Here is a 21,905-nt window from a genome sequence, read left to right on the forward strand (position 1 = left end):
TTTTGCTTTGGAAAGTTATTGACTATGTCAATGCTGTTGTAATGAAATGCTTCTACTAATTATGTGGTTATTAAATAAAATTTTAAAAAGAAAACAAAAAAGTATGGACATAATAAATGAGAAAACTGTGCTATGGGGCATTAGAAATTTCATAACATGATTGGTTTACAAACTTGATGGTATATTTTCAAGAATTAGCACTAAAAGTCACATTAAATACTATAAATTGCATGTAATTATGTGTAAGCAGTTTAAAGAATAATGGAACTTGTTTTTTTATTTTATTTTATGTGCATGGGTATTTTGCCTGCCTGTATGTAAGTGCACCTGTGCCATGCAATGACCAGGGAAGCCAGAAGAGAATACTGGATCCCAATGGTTGTTAGCCACCATGTAGGGGATCACAATGATTGTTAGCCAACATGTAGGTTCTGGAAACTGAATCTGAGTTCTCTGCAAGAGCAGATAGTGCCTACCTGCCTCTCTCTCTCTCTCTCTCTCTCTCTCTCTCTCTCTCTCTCTTCCCTCTCTCTCTCTCTCTCTCTCCCCATCTCCCTAATATAATACATTTTGAGGCAATTATATCTAATACCATGTCATATCCATGGCCTTTTCTTCATTTTTCTTAGGATAAAGAAGAGGGAAGGAGGCAGGGAATGTGTAGGGAAGGAAAGAATATGAACATATCACTTCTGTAGTTGAATTTCTGGATTGGATAAATATTAGATACTATATTGGATAAAATATTTCATAACAAAACCTGAATGTGAAAAAAGCCACAGAGAGCACTAATGTAATGAGAAATGCTACTGAGACTAAAACATAGTGGGGTAATTGATCACGGTCTTTAATGATAATCATGTCTCAATCCTCAGAACCTATATCCACTTTACCAAAGGGGCTTTGCAGATGGGGATCTGGAGATTCAGAGGTGATCTTGGATTACCCGAGGGACCCATTGTAATCATTGGGTCCTTACAAGACCAAGGCAGGAGAGGCAGAGCCTGAGTAGGAGGGTGGTGGCTGCTGTCTTGTACATCCTGCTGCATCTGGTCAAGCTGACTTCTCGCCAAAGGAGAACTCTTCAAATAAGTGAGAAAGTAGCAGAGTATTTTTGTTACAGAATCAGGAGGTTTTGCCTCCACAGTCACTTAAAGCATGTTGTTAGCTCTTTTAAGTAACGTGCTCCTGGCAATGCCTGTGTGGTTGAGCACATTTATTCCACTAGACCTTCCTAATAGGCATATATTCGACCTAGACACCTAGCTTTTATAACTCTCTCTTTCAACCAAGAGAAAGTACCCTGTCCTTTGCTCACCTGAAAGAGAGGAGCAACAATACAGTTCCTAACAAAATACATGCATAGATCATGTGGGCAGAACACCTTGGCACAGTTGCCTTCTTCAAGTTTTGTTAAGAAATAAGGGACTAGATGTTTATTTAGATTGTGATCAGAACACAAAATCAAGGAGTCTCAGAACCACCTTAAGTCATCCACGTCCCCAGTACTGCCTCCTAATTTGTATACTCTGCTGCTGGTGATACCAAATACATCTCAGTAAATGACATGACAGCCCAAGTCCTTCACACTAGCTGAGCCAGGAGGCATGTGGGCCAGGGCTGATGCTCCTCATGAAGGTACCAGAGCCTCTGCAGGGATGCGCTAATTTTCCAGGATACTGAGCCCTGAGGCCTGCATCCTGAGCCCTGACAGTGATAAGGACCCATACCAGACTATGTGCAGCCAAATGAAAAATCAAGCAAGAATAAGGCCAGTACAACCCCACCCTGACTAGAAAGCACTATGCGCTCGAAAAGGAGATCTACCACTTTTATGGCTTTGTTGTGTTTTTAAATTCTATAAGTGACCAAATGAGACTCAACAATTTTCAGAACATAATGGGGCCATTAGATTATTTTTACCTGGCTTTATACTAAATGGATTCCTGGGTAGCCGAACAAGAGCTGAAAATTGACCTAAATGCATACAGGGGCCCTGCACTCAAAAACCTTGGCACCATTTGGACATTATGTATGGCTCTTACCACTTTGGCCCTTGCACTAGCATTATTTGTGCAGGTGTCTAATCTCTACGCCTGGACTGTAAGCCTCTAGAATCTACAGCTGACTAGTAGCTTGTCACTGCATGGTAAGCATTTACTGTAAGAGAGACAAAAAATGGAGTGAGGGGGAGGGAAGTGGGCTAGTCCCTTTCAGGTGCCTCATACATTTCCACAGAAAACACCAGATGAAAAGGGAAATCTCTCCCTGCTTGGCTGCAGGAGATCAGCAACCAGTACTCCTGGATTTTCTGTTTCCAGCTCCTAGATCACCAGAGCCTTGGCATCAGGGGCACCAGATGAAACTAAATGAAAAGTAAGCCTGGGACATGGGGCTGTGTGGTTTCACTGGTCATCCTCATGATGTGCTTCTGCTTCCATCTCCCTTGACAGGTTCACAAGCATCTCTCCTTCCATGGAGGATTGCCTCTGATAGATGAATCCGAACCACTGCCCTTCCATAAGGTGACACACCTATGTAACTTCTCCCTTGAGTAGTTGTTAATTAATGCCTGAATTTTAGGCTTGGTGTCTCCTAGATGGTCACTGACTTCTACCCTTTCTTTCAGCACAACTGTCCCTACCCAGGAGTCTCTGGGATTAGCCCTACATGTGGTTGTGAACCACACTGAGCCAGAGAATTCAATCTCCTCAGGAGGGCAGTTCACTCAGGTCCTCTCTGCCTTCTCCTCCCTGGACACATTTTCAAGCTCTGCACAGGGGAAAGTGTCTTCTGATTGTAGGAAAGTTCCTGCTCATCTCTGGGTAATCTGTGCCTAGCAGCCACTTTTGCCCAGAAGATCAGAAGTTGAGATTTGACTACCCACACCCCTCTTCTGTGGGCAGATCTGCATCTTCTAGTGAACCTCATGGGTCTTTGGGTTCCACAAAACCATAGGTGACAGCCTCAATGATTATTTTGTTCACTGCCTACTCCCTAGCTTACCTTGTTCCTTATTGGGGGACTCAGGATGTTGAGAGAAAAAAAAAATCAAGTCAGATGTAAGTTACGATGATTGCCTGGTATAATCAGACCTCTATTTCCCCCTCCTTTTGATGATGGCTGTTCTGGACTTTGCAATCCTCCCTTAAGAACTTTTTTCCATGTTCAGTTTCATCTGCATCTGTCACTGCTCCAGAGGCCCTAAAGCTGATTCTGGGCTATGCTACCTTCTATAAAGAAACCATTCTTTGATGCAATAAAACCTAACCAGCAGCAAACCTGCTTCACTTTTTTGCCTCTGAGAGCTGTGAAGGCTTCCTCTAATTACAGTAACCTCCAGTTCCACTGAAGTATGCTCTAAGGAGTAAGGTGGCTAGTCACTCCAATCATCAAAGGACTTCAGTCGAGCCTTTGAGATGATGGCCTGTAGCTCTCTTTGAAAGTGGTCACTGTCTCCTGTAAGAAACTTGAGGCTTGGACAGAGCAGTTTACCACAGATAGCCCAAGTTGGGCCTACCCATGGATGGCACGATCTGTGCCACATCTTGTGATGGAGCCATTTCTGAAACAGGGCTTCTAACCATCTGTGGGGAGACTTGTTCTCCTGCTACCTGCCAAGACTTTGGGCAACATCTGCAAGGTTTGCCATATTCCTGAACGCCTGTTGCATTCCCCCTTCTTTTTCTTTTAAATATTTTATTATTTTCATTTTATGTGTATGTGTATATTGCCTGCATGTAGGTAAGCACACTCGTGCCCGCGGAGGATGGAAGAGGCTGTTGGTTCCCCTGGAACTGGAGTTACAGACAGTTGTTAGCTGCCATGTGGGTGCTGGGATTCAAACCCAGGTCTTCTGCAAGAACATCCAGTGTTCTTAACCACTGAACCATCTCTCCAGCCCCCCATTCCTTCTTGCATCTGCTAGTGCACTTGCTATCTTATGTACTTCTGTTGCTATGACAAAATTCCCTGACAGAAGCAATTTAATGAGGAAGGGTTTATTTGGGTTCCCAGTTGGAGGATACAGTTCATCATGGCAGGAAAATCACAGCAGCAAGAGCTTGAAGCAGCTGGTCACATTGCATTCAGAGAGTGATGGATACTTGTGCTATCTCCTTTATGATGCAGCCCAGGGAATAGTGTTACCCACAGGGGGCAGGTCTTCCCACCTCAATTAACCTAATCAAGATAATTCCTTACAGGTATGCCCAGAGGCTAAGTAATCTCTCTCAAGTCTACCAGAGGCTTGTTTCCTAGGTGATTTCAGATCCTGTCAAGTTGATGCTAACCATCACACCTGCATAGGTGTTAGGTTGTCCTCTGCTGCCCTCTCTTTGTCTTATTCAAGGTCTGGCATGCCCTGGCCTAGACCATTCAGAGCAACCCCATTTTTCCTCTTCTGTTTTCTGGGTGATCTTCCTCACTGCCTTGACCTGGGGTGGCCACTTAGCTCAGGAACAGGCTTAAGCTCTGGCCAGAGGGGACTGTTGTTTCAGACAAGGATCCTGCCATATCTGCCAATAGCCACCTCATTTTTCTCTAGGAAATAATCACTTTTTTTGGAAATCCTAAAAAACACTGTAGGGAATTAAGGATCACTTTCTAGGAACCCTCCTTTTTCCTTGTTTCTTCCTAGGGATAAAAGCAAAACTGATAGTCCCTGCAAGCTACAGAAGACTACATATGTGTTTTCTTCTCTCCTGAACATCCTCACAAGGAGCAGTTTTAACAAACAGATAAATTGCTTCAATCCCTAGGGCAGTGGCTTATCCTGCTGCAGAGTATACAATCCAGGATTCAAATAACCCTGGAGGAACCTAAGGCATTTAGCTCATACAACCCTGGGCCTCATGGTGGGTGGTTCTGATGTATTCTGTTGTCATTGAATCACAGACTTAACTAGATCATTAGCCCACATCTATGTTATTTTAAAACCTTGATCCAGCCCACCCTCCGAGTTTCCTCCTCCCCTATTCAAGGTTTTTGGACATTCCAAGTGGCATCTTGCATGCATTCATGACCCACTGCCATCTCCCCGGGCCTCCCACTCTAAGCCATGGCTATGAAGGGCCACAGTTCACTACAGCCACTAGCACTGTCATTAGAAGCTCACCCACGATACCTTTCTACTAAGACAGGGGCTGCCATTGAGTAAATTGCCATGTTAATGCTGAGTGCTGAGCACAGCCTTCCCTCAGTGGCACCAGCAGGAGGCCTACTTATCTTTCTGTATTGACTCTGCCCGGAGAGCCTCAGTAAAATGCTCAGCATCTACAGGGTAGGGAGATTCTTCTTACTCACCTACAGCCTGTGACAGTGACCACTCCAGAGCAAAGAAAATGATTGCTACTCAGCCAGGCATGGTGACACATGCCTGTAATTCCATCACTGGGGAGATGGAAGAGGCCAGAAGATGAAAGGGTCAAGGTCATTCTCAGTTACAAAGTAAGTTTTTGAGGCTAGCCTGGAATTCATCAGATCCTGTTTCAGAAAGGGGGGTGGGAGATGAGGGGAAGGGAAGGGATTTTTGTTACTCATTGCTTGTTTGTTTGTTTAGACAGGGAATCTAACTGGGCTGGAAATCACCAAGTAGGTTTGCTGGCCTCTGGAGTGCTAGGATTAGAGGCGTCGCCACACTCAGTTTTATTTATGTGGACTCTGGGGATCCAACTCAAGTCCTTGATAGGCAAGCACTTTACCAGGCAAGCTGTCTGTCCAGCCCTCTGCATCTTCTCTTTCTTCTCCACAAAGACCCTATGAGGTAGCTTCTGTTACTTCCACTTTCATTTCACAGATGAGAAAACTGAGGCACAAACTTGTCAAGAATGGCTGGAGATTACAGAGCAGAATATGTGTCCTTAACAACAGGCTATATCTTGTCTCACGAGTAACTTGAAATTTCAGGGTAAAGCACCACCTGTCCTTTCAGAACCATGTTCCCCAGGGATAAATTGGGTCCTGGGTATCAAGCCTGTTCCCTTTTCCTTTAGAGTTCTTCTATACCACAGAGGCCTCCCTTCCAATTTGACCTATATCTGTCTCTCCAACGCCATGTAGTAGAGCATCCTGGGATTCTGGAACGTCAGCCATGACGGGGCTTGAGAACTTTTAGGAGATGCCCCTGGTGCAGGAGGAAAGTCTCTACCTCCTCCATCCAGATGCATCTGCATTTCTGCCCTAGCCAAGCAGGACCTCATTCACACAGCTAGAGATTATCTCATAACTTTTCCTCATGAGCAAAAGACCAATCTTTAAAGTCCAATTTCTGATAACGCTTTCTCAGGGTGATTATTTTTCTTTTCCTTTGAGCAGGAAAAGGAAGGACTGTAAAAAATTAAGAACAATTGAGAACATTTAGGAGAAGTTCACCAAAGCTGCTAGTTTTCTGTTTTTGTACTATTATCACCAATAAATTAAGAAGCTCACGTGTCCCTGAAGAACATAGGCTTCATCATGGCCTAGTGCCACTGGTTGCACAGAACCATTCTAAAAACGAAAGGCTCGTCTGTTGTTTGTTCATTACTCACTTCAGATAGAGAACACACGAACAAAAGATGTTTTCTGCTGGAAGTGATTTTTCTTCTATGCAGCTTTCCCACCTCCACAGCCATCCCTGCTGCCGTCTCAAATTGCTTTGCCCTTATGTAATTTTGCATTTGAGCACATTAAATGCAGCCCATGCTATATAAGCCATTATTTACTCTCACATCAAAATACTGTAGGTCACCCACCACATGTTAAAGAGAAAAAAACCAGTCAACAAAGAGGCTCTGTCCATTCAGCTCAATTGACGTGTCCACTGTCTTTAACTGGGGTCCCTGAAAAACAGTGTGCACAGGGAGCATGTGGCAAGAACACCCATTGGCTGCCACCTGGCCTGTGGCCTATAATTGAGCACCGTTTGACCAATAGTGAGGAGTTTTCTGAGCGTGTTCCCCTCCTTTGTCAATGTTAATGCAATGCCAAATGATAAAGATGCCCTTTGGCATTCAACACTCTTAGCCTTTAATAATAAACACTTTCTGCATCTCAAATTGCTGCTATATATGAACAGGTTTTAGTCAACCCCTGAAGCGAACATGTACCTTCTCATTACAGGGCAGCAGTAGAGAGAAAGCAATTCACTAAGCCAGAGGGTTGGCAATCACCCATATTTTCTGCTATGAGTAAATAACTTGAATTGATTTAATCATAAAAGAATAACAGGAAAACTACATTGATTTCCAAATCCCTAATGTGAACATCAGACTCTATTGACTAGGCTACATACAAGGAGGTTGTAGCCATTTGTATGGCCTCAAGGCACATCAATACTTGATCATTACTCCAACAACAAAAAAATGACAATTTGGACCTATTTCAAAATGGATTGAAGTAATATTATGCAGGGTGATTGGGCACTCTAGAGTGATATAAGTGATAATATGTCGCAATGCTCATTAGGTTAAAGAGAACAAAATCCATAAATTCTGGTGAACAGTTTTCTTGTTAGTTGTAATAAGTCATTCACACTCTGTAGTAACAGTAACAGCACACAGTCAACTTCTGTTTCTATTTAAGTAACCAAATGGGGTTATGGAAAACTTCCCCATTGCCCATGGAAATGTGTCTGCCAAGAGCAACTATATGTAAGAAATCTCATCATAAATAGACAAGAACTCAGATTTTTTTTTCTCAAACCACATTTAAATAAGTATTTGCTTTCCTGACATTGGCTTTCAGTCAAAAACCTTTGTGAAAAATGTTTAATATAAAAATGCAAAAACAAATAAATGTACCCTGTATTTGAATGCAAGAAAAATAACACAGACTAAAGAATCAAGTAGATGGTTGTATTCATGGAACTAGAGGTCATCCAGCAGGGATGGGCGTAAGGGAAGAGAGGCAATAGTCATCAGAGGCTGGGCATCTGGAAAGTCACCCAGGAGAGCCTGGGTCAGACAGACTGATCAGAAACTCTGCCTCTAAATTGCTTTAAATGTCAAACAACTTCTCTACTCATTGAATTCTTCCTCTTTAATGGCAAAGTTAGATAATCTGTAATCTCAAAGATCTCTTCCAGCTCTAAAAATCCGACTCTAACAGAAAGATTGCTAGGGGAGAAGATGATAGGGAATTACTGTTTCATGGATCCAGGGTTTCAGCTTCTGTGAGATGAAGAGGGTTCTGAAAATGAATGGTGGGGTACTTAAAATGGGTAGGCTGATAAATTTATGTTATGTGTATTTTGCCACAACTGAAAAAACAACCTGATCCTAAACCAAATGCTTTGAAGGCTATTTTAATGTCATCATTTTTACTAGTTGCATTTTACCATGAATACATCTTAGCTACTGACCATCTCAGTACCAATAGTTTCTCCTTTACCAAGATTTACTAAGGTGATCTCTCAACATTTTAATGAAAATTCTTGTCTACTGAAGAAAATATAAACACTTGGGCTCTTTCCCAGTCATTCTCCCCTGCCCAGCACCTAATAAAATGCTTAAATATGCAAAACATTGGTGAACCCCACATGGGGCACTGAGCAGGGACCCGATGGTCATAACTAAGCTGGGGTCATACTTTGTGTGTGCCTAATGTAGTCTAGGTCCGATGGGACACAGAAGTCATATAAAAAAGATATCTGTCCTCATGTAGCTTAAAGTGTCATTAGAGAAATGAAATTCACACATAGTAACTACCGAGTCATACTTTTCAAGAATATAAAATTGATTCCAGAGTTCGACTTAAAGAATACACTATGGAAACTGGAGTGATGTCTTGGCAGTTAAGAGTTCTTGCTGTTCTTACAGGGGACCCACGTTTGGTTTCTAATACCCACATAACAGATAACAACTCTCCATAACCCCAGTTGGTCTCTTCTGTCCTCCTCAAGTACTGAACACATATGGTACACTTACATACATGCAGACAAAACACTCGTACACATAAAATAAAACAATAAAATATCAAATACCAAGTATAAAAAGAACACACTGATTTTAGAAAAGGCAAAATCAGTAAGGATTAGCTTACTCAGAAGTGCTTATGGGAGGCTGGAGAGATGGCTCAGCATTTATAAGCACTCACTGCTCTTGCTGAGGACCTGAGTTCAGTTCCCAGCACCCAGGTTGAACAGCTCACATCTGCCTGAAACATCAGCTCTAGGAAGATCCAATACCCGTGGCTTCTGTGTGCACCCACAATCATATGCACATACATATACATAATCATAAATAAACAAATAAATTTTTTTCTTGAGTGCTTATGGAGTTTATCATAGAAATGTGGACCAAGCTCTGAAAATGGGGCTGTCCACATAGGAAGGAAAGACTGAGATGTCTCAGTAGGAGAATGACCATGAGAATCACATGCAGAAAGGGGCACTGCATCTTTAGGGACCTGTGTGGGCAACTTGTGGGAATGCACTTAGGCTGAGATCAGATACTGGGGAACAAATATATATAGTGTTATGTGGCACCAGAAAGGAAACTAAGAACTGGGTTTCCTCTAAGCAAGCTTTGCCTGTAACATGTGGTATAGGGTGAGGCACAGCTGGGGTGAAGCTCAGTTGGTAGAATATTTGTCTAGCATGCTTAAGGCCCTGGGTTGGATTTCCAACACTGCAAAACCTAATATTACAAAAGGTAGTGTATTAGTCACTTTTCTGTTGCTGTGATAGAAACACTGACCCAAGCAATTTATAGAAGGAAGAGTTTATTTGAGCTTACGGTTCTAGGGGAATTATAGTCCATCATGACAGGGAAGCATGGTGGCTGGAGGTGGCTGGAGCAGGAGCAGTAGAAGCTAAGCTCTCACATCACACAGGCACTGGAGATCTGGCAAGACTTAAGAACTCTGTAAGCCCACCCCCAGTGATGTGCTTCCTCCAGAATAGCCACACCTTCTAAAGCCTCCCAAAACAGCACCAACATCTGCGGACAAAATGTCCAAACACTTGGAGCCTATGGTACATTTTCATTCAAACCATCACATTACACCCCCTGGCCCTCATAGGCTCATGACCATATAAAATGCAAAATGCATTTATTCCAACTTTAAAAGTCCCCATAGGCATTATCAGTCTTAATACTATTTAAAAGTCCACAGTACAAAAAGTCTCTTCTGAGACTCAGGTAGCCTCTATAAAATCAAAAGACAAATTACACACTCCCAACATACAGTGGAACTGAATACACATTACCATTCCAAAAGGAAGGACTGGAGGCATAGTAAGGAAATACCAGTCGAAAACCAGTAGGGCAAACACAATCCAGGAGCTTGACGTCCAACTTCTGGGACTTTACTTCCAAAGGGCTTAGACGGCTCAGCCTCTCTATGTTTGCTGTGTGCAACACACATCTCTCTCTTGGGCTGGTACCACTCCCAGTATGCAGGTCTTCTTGGCAGATGCCTCACAGCTTGGGCATCACGAACGTCTTTTCAGTGTCTCCATTGCCAACCAGGCTTCACCTTCACAGCTTCACGCAGTGGCCTATTAGGGCCATCTCTATGCTGCCTGGTCTGTGAGGCTCTCTGAAACCACGGGGGAAGAATTGATGACCATCTTTCATGCCTCTAAAGCCAGCACCAGGTGAGCAACACTGCCATGTTTGACTGCAAGTTTGGGATGGACTCCAGCCTGCTTTATCCATTTTAGAAGCTTTTCTCTTCAGTGGCCCCTGCAGCATTTTCCTTTCACAAGTTGGAGGCTTAACTGGGTGTGGTCTTGCCCTGGAGGCACTCTCTCCACTGTTTAAGTTTGACTCTCTAGGCCCCTCCTTAATCACTTTAATCTCCTTATCAATGGGATCCTCTCCATCACATGCCCAGGCTCCAACATTAGTCTTCCTAGTGCTCTTTTTCAATCCAAATTATTTCTTTCTGCCCCATTTGCTCTCTTTCATGGTAGATCTCCATAATATTCACCATTAATAGCCATGCCATCGTTTCTACATTAGGCTGTCTTGAAATTTCTTCCATCAAAGAAATTAGTCCATTACTTTTCAACTTAGCCTCAGGCAAGCTTTTGGGTCTAGGGCAGACTCTAGTGAGACTCTTTGCCAAAATATCCCAAGTGCAGCTTAAGTCCTTATTTCCCTCTGGAACTACATTGTTCTCAGCACTGCTTTCTTCCAGGTGTTTATTAGACTGGCCTGTTAAGCTCCGCTTATAGCAGTCAACCACTTTTCTAGCCCAACCTTCCAAAGTCTTCCACATTCCTCCAAAACCCCACATGGTCAGGTTCTTCACAGTCAACAGCCCACTCTCTGGTACCAATTATTAGTCACTTCACTTTTCTGTTTCTGTGATAGAAACACTGACCAAAGCAATTTATAGAAGGAAGAGTTTATTTGAGCTTACAGTTCCAGGGGAATTACAGTCCTTCATAGCAGGGAGGCATGTGGCTGGAGGTGGCTGGAGCAGGAACAGCAGGGAGGCATGTGGCTGGAGGTGGCTGGAGCAGGAACAGCAGAAGCTAAGCTCTCACGTCTTCAAGCAGGCACAGGAAGCAAGAAGGCGACTGGAGATCTGGCAAGGCTTAAGAACTCTGTAAGCCCAACCCCAGTGACATGCTTCCTCCAGGATAGCCACACCTTCTAAAACCTCCCCAAACAGCACCATCATCTGGGGATAAAATGTTCAAACACTTGGAGCCTACGGGGGACATTTTCATTCAAACCATCACAGGTAGTATGGAAAACAGTCTTTGGCATGTGCCTGCCACATTAAAGGCCATTGAATCATTTTATGAAACAGCTATTCACCACTTGATGCTTTTGCTTATACTGGTGAAAATTGCCCATTCCCCATCACTTGTTGTTTGCCTTTGTACAAAAAGCAGAAACAGACTTCAGGAATAAAACTATTGGCTGGCAAAAGAACCTGTGGGCGAATTAGCAGTACCTCACTTTCCTTGTGTCACAGTTCTCCTCTACGTCCCTTCAGTGATCACTGTTTTCTCTTAATGGCTGTGATATGACATGTACTTTGAAGGCCTAGTCTTTCTTTTTTTTTAGTTATTTATTTAATAACCACATACTTAGAAGAAGCATTTCATTACAACAGCATTGACCAATAAGGGTCTATTTTCTTTTAAGGGGCAGAATAATTAGCAATGTGTGAAATAAGAAGAGATACAAGCAACCCACAGACTTGACAAAAGTCCTGAAGGATGGAAGTTAGGAAAGGAAGCAGGACAAGTGTGGCTCTCAAGGCACAGCCTGGCTTTGAATTTCACTCCTGTGGCTTATTAACATTGGCCTGAAGTAAGACACTCAGTCCCACTAAGCCTCAGTTTCCTCATCTGTGAAGTGAGGTTTGGGATGAAATGAACTCCAGGATCTCCATCCACTCCTAATTGTGTGATTCAAGGGCTACTGAGGAGACAGTGACAAGAGGAAAGTGGCACTTAAAGAACATCAGTCTGTGACAAGAGAGAAAGCCTGGGGTCGGGAGGCCAGCAGGGTGATGTTGCTGTTCTTCATAATGAAGTGATGGGCCTTGGCTAGGATGACAGCACTGAGAATACGCAGGAGACATTCTCAGGTTGATTTGACAGTATTTGGTAAAGGAATTATAAAAGGATGCAGAGATTTGGAACTTGGTAAAGAAAAAGGGAAACTTTTGACAAAGTCTTTGGAAAAGAAGAGTGTGTTTGGTCTTGAGAATCTTGAGTTTAGGCTGATTGCAAGATGTTGATACTGAAACTCTTGGGACAGAGGTAATAAAGCACCAATGCTTAAATTAAGGAAATGATTCTGTACCAAAATAGTAAATGAGTTGCTTGAAAGAAAGCAAAAGAAATAGTCCCTGAAGTTGGATTTTGAAGTAAGATAAGCTATCTATTATTAAGTGGGCAAGAAAAGCAGAAAAGACCAAGAAAAGAAACAAAAACAGAATCCCAGAGAGAAACAGGAATGTGGGGCTCAGCAAAGCAGGTGAGGGACACTGGCCTCAGACAGCCTGGGAATCAGCACCCAGAATCCAAGGCAAGTCACAGCCAACCTCACTTAACACCCTTTTGGGATGGTAGTGGCAGATTCCAATCGAGGGAAACCAGGAGAGGAGGCTGAGGCAGGAAGATTTCACTTGAGGCCAACCTGGGCTACCCAGAAAAATAAAGAAATAGAAAAGTTGAGGTTAAAAAATATATGAGCAACAGGCTCAGGGTGTAGCTGAATGGTAGAGCACTTGCTACATACTTGTGGCCCCGGGTTTGATCACCAATACTATCAAAAACAGATTAATTACATTTATTTATTTACTTATTCTTTGAAAGTTTCATTCCTATATAATATGTATAATGAATTTTTAGGCCTTTTCACCTCCACTGCCCTCTCTCATCCCCCTCCTTCTTTCACTGAAACCCTTCTCCTTCCCAAGCAGGACCCCGTACTTCAATGTCTTCTTTGCATGTGTGACCCACTGAGTTTAGTTAGGGTTGCTTACATGAGCATGGGTGAAAGGTTATTTACTGGAGCATGGACAAATTATCAGTGACTATACCAGTGAAGAAAATGCCCCCTTCTTCCAGTAACTATTAACTGCCAGGGAAGGATGGGGCTTCCTGAGTACCTCCCCACTGACAGATTCATTTTTATAACAGAGGAAGATCAAAGGCTTTGGGGAAGAGAAAGATACAAGGTTTGAGAAAGTGAAGTGAGAAAGATTGTGGTCTACATTACAGAGTGACAACTATGAGCATGGCCCAGACTTTAGTGCCTGGTAACTGACTTCAAAGAAAGAGTTCTCATGTCTATGGTGTCTCTTCTAGACTATGTCTACCAGCCTTTGTTGCGAGACGCACTTAAGAATGAGATCAGTGTTTGTTTTAGTCAGCTTTCTGTTACTATAACAAAATACCTGAGATAATCCAATTAGAGGAGAAAATGTCGACTTGGCCTTGCAGTTTGGAGGTGCTAGTTAAGGGTTGGTAGGCTCCTATGCTTTAAGACTGTGGCAAAGCAGCACATAACCATAAGAGACCAGGGTGAGCAAAACTGATGACCTTATAGCCAAGAAGCAAAAGAGAGTAAGAAGGAAGAGGCTGGGGTCTCACAATCCCCTGCAAGGACATGTCCCCAATGACCTAAATCTCTCCCACCATCCCCCATCTCCCAATAGTTCCATCCTGAGTTCCAGATGCCCATTTAGCTTCTTCTGACCCGATGGACAGCTGGACATAAGCCCACAGGAAGTCAGAATTGGATCAGATATTAAATAGATTTTCTGCAGGTTTGGTTTTTATGCTGCTCCAGAGCCCACATCACTGACTCTGTCTTCTTTTATTCGTGTTGTATATCTATCATTTTCTCACCCTCCTTTCAAGCCCTCTCTGTAAAGTATGGAAATAATTTTAAGCTAGGTAGAACTTTTTATCAATTTTGTGCATTTGTGAAAAGATAAAGAGGACATTCCAAATTTTTGACAGGTGCTAATCATTAGGATATAAGAACAAGAATTCCCAGTTCTTGGGAACTGTACAGAGCACAAGCTATTCTAAAATACTGAAGCAATAATTCAACTTTTTTCTCATTTATTACAGATATTGCTGTGGTTTGCATTCAGTTTTTCCTCTCTTCCACTCATGTTGATATTTGATTCATTAGGAAACTAAGCTGAGAAGTGACAGAAACTTTATGAAGTGATTAGGTCAGAAGTGAAACATTCCCATGAATGGACCCATGTAACTCACCTGGGACTGTGCTAGTTCCCTTAAGAGCAGGTTGTCAGGGACAAAAGCCACCCTTCCCAGTCTCCATTCTGCACACACCTGCTTGTCCATCTGCTTTTCACACCATGTTAGGCTGCAGCATGAGGCTCTCATGGAATCCAGCCATCCAGCCTCCAGAATTGTCAGCTAAATAAATGTCTTTGTAAGTTATGCAGTCTCAGGCATTCGATAGCAACAAAGAGTGGATCAAGACAGACATCTTTAAAACCTTATTTAATAAATAAGAAATATTAAGCTTGTGATTAGTACTATTTGCCAAAGTATAAAAGCCTTGTAGGGTAGAGAATACCGCTCAGTTGGAAGGGTGTTACCAAGAGCGCATAATGTTACAGGTTCAATCCCAGCACCAAATAAACTAAATGTGGTGTCACGTTCTGTGAGCCTAGTAATAGGAAGGTGAAGACAGGGAGGACCAGGTGTTTAAGGTCATCCTTGTTCTGTAGGAGGTTTGAGGTCAGCCTGAGTTGACCTACTTGACACCCTATTTTTAAAAAACTCTAAACAAACAAACAAATGCCTGGAAAGAACAAAGCCATAAGCAATTAATTGGATTTATCAGAAAGGTAATTAAAGCTGCTGCTTCAGGTCCCGGACCTGCTCCAACACTTTCTGAGGGCTTAGGGGGAGGTTATAGGAGCAGTACATTGTTCACACAGCCAAAACACTTAAACTTTTCCAAAAATAAAAACTTTTTGGGCATCCTTCTGTTAAAGATGACCCCCCTAAAGTCAGTGAGAAAGCTCAGTAGGTAAGACACATACTGCACAAAGCCTGGCCACCTGAGTTCAATCCCCAGAACCCAAGTAAAGGTATAAAAAGAAAATTAACTGCATAAAGTTGTCCTCTGATCCCCCTGCTGGCCCCCACGCACTGTGGCACATACCCCACACACATTATGCACACACAAGGGCATGATAATAATTAAAAATTTTGAAGATGTCCCCCAATTGTATAACATTTAGCCTCACAATATTTAGATGCATTTCTCGATGTTCTGGGAAGGCAGCAACAATATCAAGAAGATTAACTTGATTAACTGGAGCCTGGTGAAATAGGATGTTAAAGTCAATGATCTCCAAACACAGGGACCTACAGAGCTGAGGAAGTTGCAGTAATAGAATAAGTCAGGAAGAATATAGGGTAGTAGGGGTGGGCGCTGGGAATGTAGAAATGATGTTAAAGAGGCAGGCAGCAACAGAAGTGACTACATTATACCCAGAGGTCCAGGGTTGAGTCTTCAGCAGCTGCTGCAGACTCATGTCTTGCTTTTACTGATTCCCTCTTCTTCCTTCCACTGTCCCATGAGTCCTCACTCTCTGACGACTCCTGTCCCCATGTTCTTGACTTTCAGGTATGGCAGTGAGACTGGCAGACAGGCAAGGGAATAGTTTAGCAACCTGGTTTAGGCCATACACATACCCCTCTTCTAGTAATAATGCACTTGGAAGCCTAAGAATCTTACCTGCACATACCATGCATACACACCTCTCTGAACAATGCACCTAGCATCCTACTAATAGCATATACCCCCACCTGCATCAAGTTGCATGTTCACCTCTCTCTAAACAGCAGAATAAGGTTCCCCTCCTCTAACACTCAAATGTAGACAGATCCTATTTGACTATATTTTTATTATGTCCCATGGTAGAAGAATGGAAAGGCTAATCCAGCCTGAGTTGGTTTGGGGTAGAAATATAATAAGACACAACTATCTTCTGAAATTATCTTTTAGAGAGAATCTTATGTTTACCATCCTAGGCCTATGTATAACTGAGTATGCATGTGATTAGAAACAGGTGCACTGTAGGGACATACACAGCAGAAAAAAATGATTATATGACATAGTCTTCCAATCAAACATAAAACTACCTAAGCTCTGCCCCTCAGTAACCAGCTCCTCCTTCCTTTAAAAAAAAAAATTTTTTTTGAAGGCCCCTGACTTTATTGATTTAAAAAGCTTTATAATGACAATGACTGTTCTGTCAAAAAAAAAGGAGCCAAATAGCATCCAACAGATCGGGAAGGGAGGGAGGAGAAGGGCCAGGAATTCACCCAGGAAAGCTAGTAACTATTGTCATGGAACTGTAGGGGAGGGAGGAGGTGGGCAACGTATGCAAGAGCAAGAATTCGAAAAAAAAAACGGCTGAAATGTTGAGAGGAGAGAACTCCGAAACACCCTGGAGTACATAGGTGAGTGTAGCAACAATGATCTTTTCCTTTGTGGAAAGCAGGAAGGAGCCCCACATGACTGCAAACTCTGGAGACTGGATGCTGGGGCTCTGGGCTGACAGGTCCCCAGGGAACATCACAAGAAGGCGGCACACCATTCTGGAAAGTACCCAAAGCCGTCCGGGGACTGCTTGGCATTGACACCACACGTGTCCTTCAGCCATTCCTGGAAAAGGTCTTCGTCTTTCTTTAGCACTAGAAACTGGCTAAGAATTATATAGGCCTTGTCAAAGCCCCTTTCCTCCAGCTTCTTGCCCAGAAATTCACCAATCCTGGCTAGGCTCCCCACTGGCTTTTCCCCTATGGGCTCTGCCACGAAGTGAAGTCTCTGTGCTTCTGAGAGGCTGTCGTCTTGATCAGGCTTAACCGCTCCCTCAGTCCCGCTGAGCCCAGGCTGTGCACACCACGCGCTCGCCGCATCCCTTCTGCCTTTCTTCAGACTCCACAGAGACTCCACACAGCAACCTGGGGCCCAATTGTGTCTTCACCCTTATGGCTGTGTGCTCTTTGCTGTATGCGCCGATCTGTTCAACAGCTTTGCTTTGACTAGTTTCCTTGCTGCTTTTTCCAATCCATGTGAACCTTTATTTCAAGTCTTTAGATAAGAAGCCAAGTACCTGGAAAGACCCAGCCCAGATCCCAACCTCTAAGTCTATCTGAACTGATGACTGAAGTCTGAGCAGTCCACTGGGAGGGAATCAGTCTCTGGGCACCAAGGCCACTTTGGTTCCAGCTAACTGCCTTTGGTTCCCTCTCCAGCAAATGGGCACTCGTGCTGCAACCTCGAGGAATGCCATCAGCTATACTTTTCTGTTCCTCTGCCTTCCTGTCTAGCTACTTCATCCCATTTATACTCCTGACATCAATCTACAAGCCACAAGTCAAGTCTTTTGACTCTGTGCATTCTTCATCCTGTGACTGTGGTTTGAGTAATCAATAAATGCTGATTTAAATATGCTAAGAATTAAGTGAGGAGAGGAATGGGAGGGTAGGATAGAGGAGGGGTCACGGGAAAGATAACTGACACTAAAGATGTTTGGAAAAGTCATGTGGAAACTTACTATTTTATAAGATATATACACATATACGTGTGTATGTATGTATTATAAAAGATTTTAATAGGAATTACCTTACACAGGGGATTATGCGCTTCCCAAAAGCCATGGATTGCCAAATAAAAATCCCAGTGCCAGGTATAGGATAGTTCCTCTCAAGTTTTTGGTCAGAGTTGTCCCAGAAACCCCAAAACAATACAGGCTACCTCCGTGCTCATGGTTACCCACCAAAATTTGATGATAAGACCCTATTGCTGAAGAACCTGTACATTTTGGTCATAGGACATGGAGAAATCAAGCTGGTACTGACCAGGAAGCTTCCTCCTTGCTGGCTAGCTTTCATAGTACTGGAAGGTGCCATGCAGGATGCTGGGGGATGGGGTCATCAACAGTCTTACCCACCTGTGAATCCTGTAAACTACAGTAATGACCAGTGTGGCAAGATATGCCCATGGGCATAATAGTGGTACAAATATTATGGGAACAACTAACTGATTTCTGGTTGGATTTAAGGCCCATCCCATTGGAGGAAACACATGCCTAGTACTGTAAATCCTGCCAAGAACCTATGGTTAGGGAGCTCACAGGCCCCAGGGATGAACTTACCACTATTATTGTATTAAATGGGCATAGTATCAAACTGCCTTCTAAATTTGTATCTCTATACCCATAGATCAGTGCAGCTCTCAGTCCTCATCAGAGAAGTTTCTTTGTGCAGTGGATGCTAGTTAAAGCAGAAACTCACAACCGGTCAAAGTGCAGAGAATAAGTATCAGTGGAGTGCTCAGCCACAAATGGGATGTCTAGATCGCAACCCTCCCCCAGTGCTCAAGGACCATCATGGAAGAGGCAGCAGAAAGACTGTAAGAGCTAGAGGTCAGAGAGGAACAGAGCAAAACAATGTCTTCCAGACATGACAGGACCACTACATGAACTCATAGCAGTTGTGGTTCCCTGTACAAAACCTGCACAAGATCAAGCTGGTCAACATCCTACCATAGAAGGGGAAGAGGTTCATGAGCTCCCACCCACAACTGAGGAGCTACTGACAGCTGATGGCTTCCAGGGGAGGGAGAGTCAGTTTTCTTAAGGTATGGCCCCGGTAGGTCAACCATGCTCCAATGGATGGGCTCACACCCAAGAATATACGGGTACAAATTGAACTTGATGGGTTATTTAAAAAGGAGGGACATCAAGTTGGGGTAATAGAGAGGTGGGACTGCATCTGAGGTGGAAGGATTGGAGTGAATATGGTCAAAACACATTGTATGAAATTCTAAAAGAATAAAATTATTATATTAAAAATAATAAATTTAAAAAGAATCATGCTTTTGACCTGTTCACAAAAATTTTGTTTTCCTAATGTGTGTGAATATAATGTATGTATGTACTATGTACATGTGTACTTGTATGTGTATGAACATTCATTATGTGGGCATGTGCCACAGCTCACATGTGGAAGCCAGAAGACAATGGCAGGTTTCACCTTCCACCATGTTTGAGTCAGGTCCTCTTGCTGCTCATTGCTGCACACCCCAGGCTAGCTGGCTTGTACTTCTGGGGATAGTCCTGTCTCTGTCTTCCATGTCCCTGTAAGCACACTAGGATTCCAGGTATGCACAATCACATCCTACTTTATATGGGTTCTAGGGCTCTGAACTCAGAGACTCCTGCACTGAAAGTACTTTACCCACTGAGCCAGCTCCCCAGCTCCCCTTCTATGTTTTGAGGAAAAAATTCAACGTTTCCTCTTGCAGGCAGCTTTCTTGGTTACTTTACCTTAAAAGTGACCTCTTTTTGTTCAGAATGTCTGTAATCTCAAGTTTGAACTGGTCTGCTACCTTCCTCACACAGGGCTTTGTGTTGGAAGCACCATATGTCTGTCTCCTCTCTCCTAGACTGTAGTCCTCTGAGGGAGGGGGGAGTTTCTCCTGACTCCAAACAGCTCCTAGCATTGTTGGGAGTTGGATATTTCTAAGATGTTCTGAATATGTGTGCTTGAGCAGTTGACTAGGAAAAGCTTCTGAGGAAGTGGTCAGAGCAGAACTGAGACGACCCAACTTCTCCCTTCATTCGTGTATAGATTTCCAAGCTAGATACATACTTTTACATGGGTGTTTCATGTTTTACAAGTGACTATTAAAATAAAAATTGTCATTAATTTTATTACCTAAGTAACTTAGAACCACAAATCCTTTTGTGTTAAACCCTTAATGAAGAGGGCCTTTATGACAGAGGTGGAGAGAGTGCATTATGATGTCCAGATCATGAGACAGGCTATGAAATACAGACTCCTTAAGCACTACAGAAGATTCAACCCTCCTTCCTATATAGAGTTTGAAAGGAACTGTAGGTTAAATTCTCAATCATCTTCAGCAGCTCTCTCTTCCGTGTCACTGTTCCTACTTCCGGCAGCATCTCTTTTCTTTGCTCTTCAATTTAGTCTATCTAATCAACAATTATTTACTAAGCACCTATTATATGACTTTAACTGCTATGGCCTAAAAAAGAGACATCCCTGTTTGTTAGAGAAGTGTTTAGAAATGGAGAAAATGCATTTGAGGGAGGACCCATTTACTGTAGAACAATATTCCAGTGCATAGATTTTGGAAACTCTTTTGAATTCAGAGTGAATGGATATCCAGCTCGCTCTCGCTCTCTCTCTCATTCCATAGAACACAATTGGCCAAATAATTGAACAGGGAACATGTGTGCTGTGAGTGAACTGGTAAGGAAAGAATTGATAATCAAATCAAAGGATTGTCTTCATTCTGCAGTGGTACCAAGATGCAATCTGGCCTCCTGACTTCTCTCTTCTTGATTTTGCCATTAAAATGCACTATCTCCTTATAGGAAATCACTGGAGAGGTTACTAGGAAAATGGAGGAAAACAAGGTAGTGAGATAATATGGTAGTGAGGAACGAGCAAGAAAACCATAAAGCAAAGACGAATGACAGAATTCAGCCAAGAAATTAACAGCGCCTTTTCCCCATTCCTTTATGGCTAGGGGAAGGAGCCAGTTACACAGCATTTTCTTATGAATATTTTTACAGTCACAGAACAGGCAATACAATGCCCATACAGTGACAAAATGGAGATTTATCTTATCTAAAATGTAACAATAGCTCACATATGAGTTTTAAGGGTAATAAACAATGACAACGTTAATTTCTATCTCTGAATTATGAGTGATTAACTTTCTGTCTCTACAAGCCCATAGACTCAAACATATTGAGACTGAAAATAACATGCCATTGATTTGAGCAGCTTTTTAGACTATAAGGATAATGATCTGGGGGAGTTTTAATTATCAAACTCCAGTAAGAGCCCTCGAGAGTCTTTCAGAAAAATGGAACACAGACCAACAGCCAAAGGGTGCCTGAGAAAATGTGATGGGGCAAATTTAAATTCTGTAGCACAGTCTGTCATAGATGGTAAGAACTGAGTCCCTTGTGCTTCTGAGGAGCCTAGAAAGAGAAACTTTGAAGCAAGGTAGATGAACACTCCTTACAGGAATTTTTATACATGAGTAAATGGTATGCGGCCATCTTCACGGTTACAATTTTATTATCTGCATATGCCTGAGGACTGTTGGAAGTCATAAACTCACATACCAAATAACATAGGAGACAGGCCTGCGTATTGGCTGGCTTTTCACCCTGTCTCCATTTGTGTGTTAAATAGCTGCTATGATGGGCTTTTTCCCCTCACACCTATAAGCCAAAGTCATCGACCTGTCAGAGATAACGACTTCAGTACTTTGGAGAGCTGGCCCCAGGATTTTTCCAGTGGTGATGGAGCACCTGCGGTATCCACAGTCAGTCTTAATGCTGAGGGGAGGGGAGAAAAGAAGGGAACTAGGTGGAGGACAAAGGAAGAGAAGAAATCCCCCACTTGG

At 42.9% G+C, this 21,905-nt stretch overlaps 1 pseudogene; it reads right to left on the minus strand.

Moving 5' to 3' along the window:
• Window positions 1–17,027: 17,027 nt before the first annotated feature.
• LOC103740846 lies at window positions 17,028–17,371 on the minus strand (annotated as a pseudogene).
• Between the last annotated feature and the right edge of the window lie 4,534 nt (window positions 17,372–21,905).

Source organism: Nannospalax galili, unplaced genomic scaffold (assembly GCF_000622305.1).
Source record: "Nannospalax galili isolate Female #2095 unplaced genomic scaffold, S.galili_v1.0 scaffold158, whole genome shotgun sequence".
Taxonomy (NCBI): Eukaryota; Metazoa; Chordata; class Mammalia; order Rodentia; family Spalacidae; genus Nannospalax; species Nannospalax galili.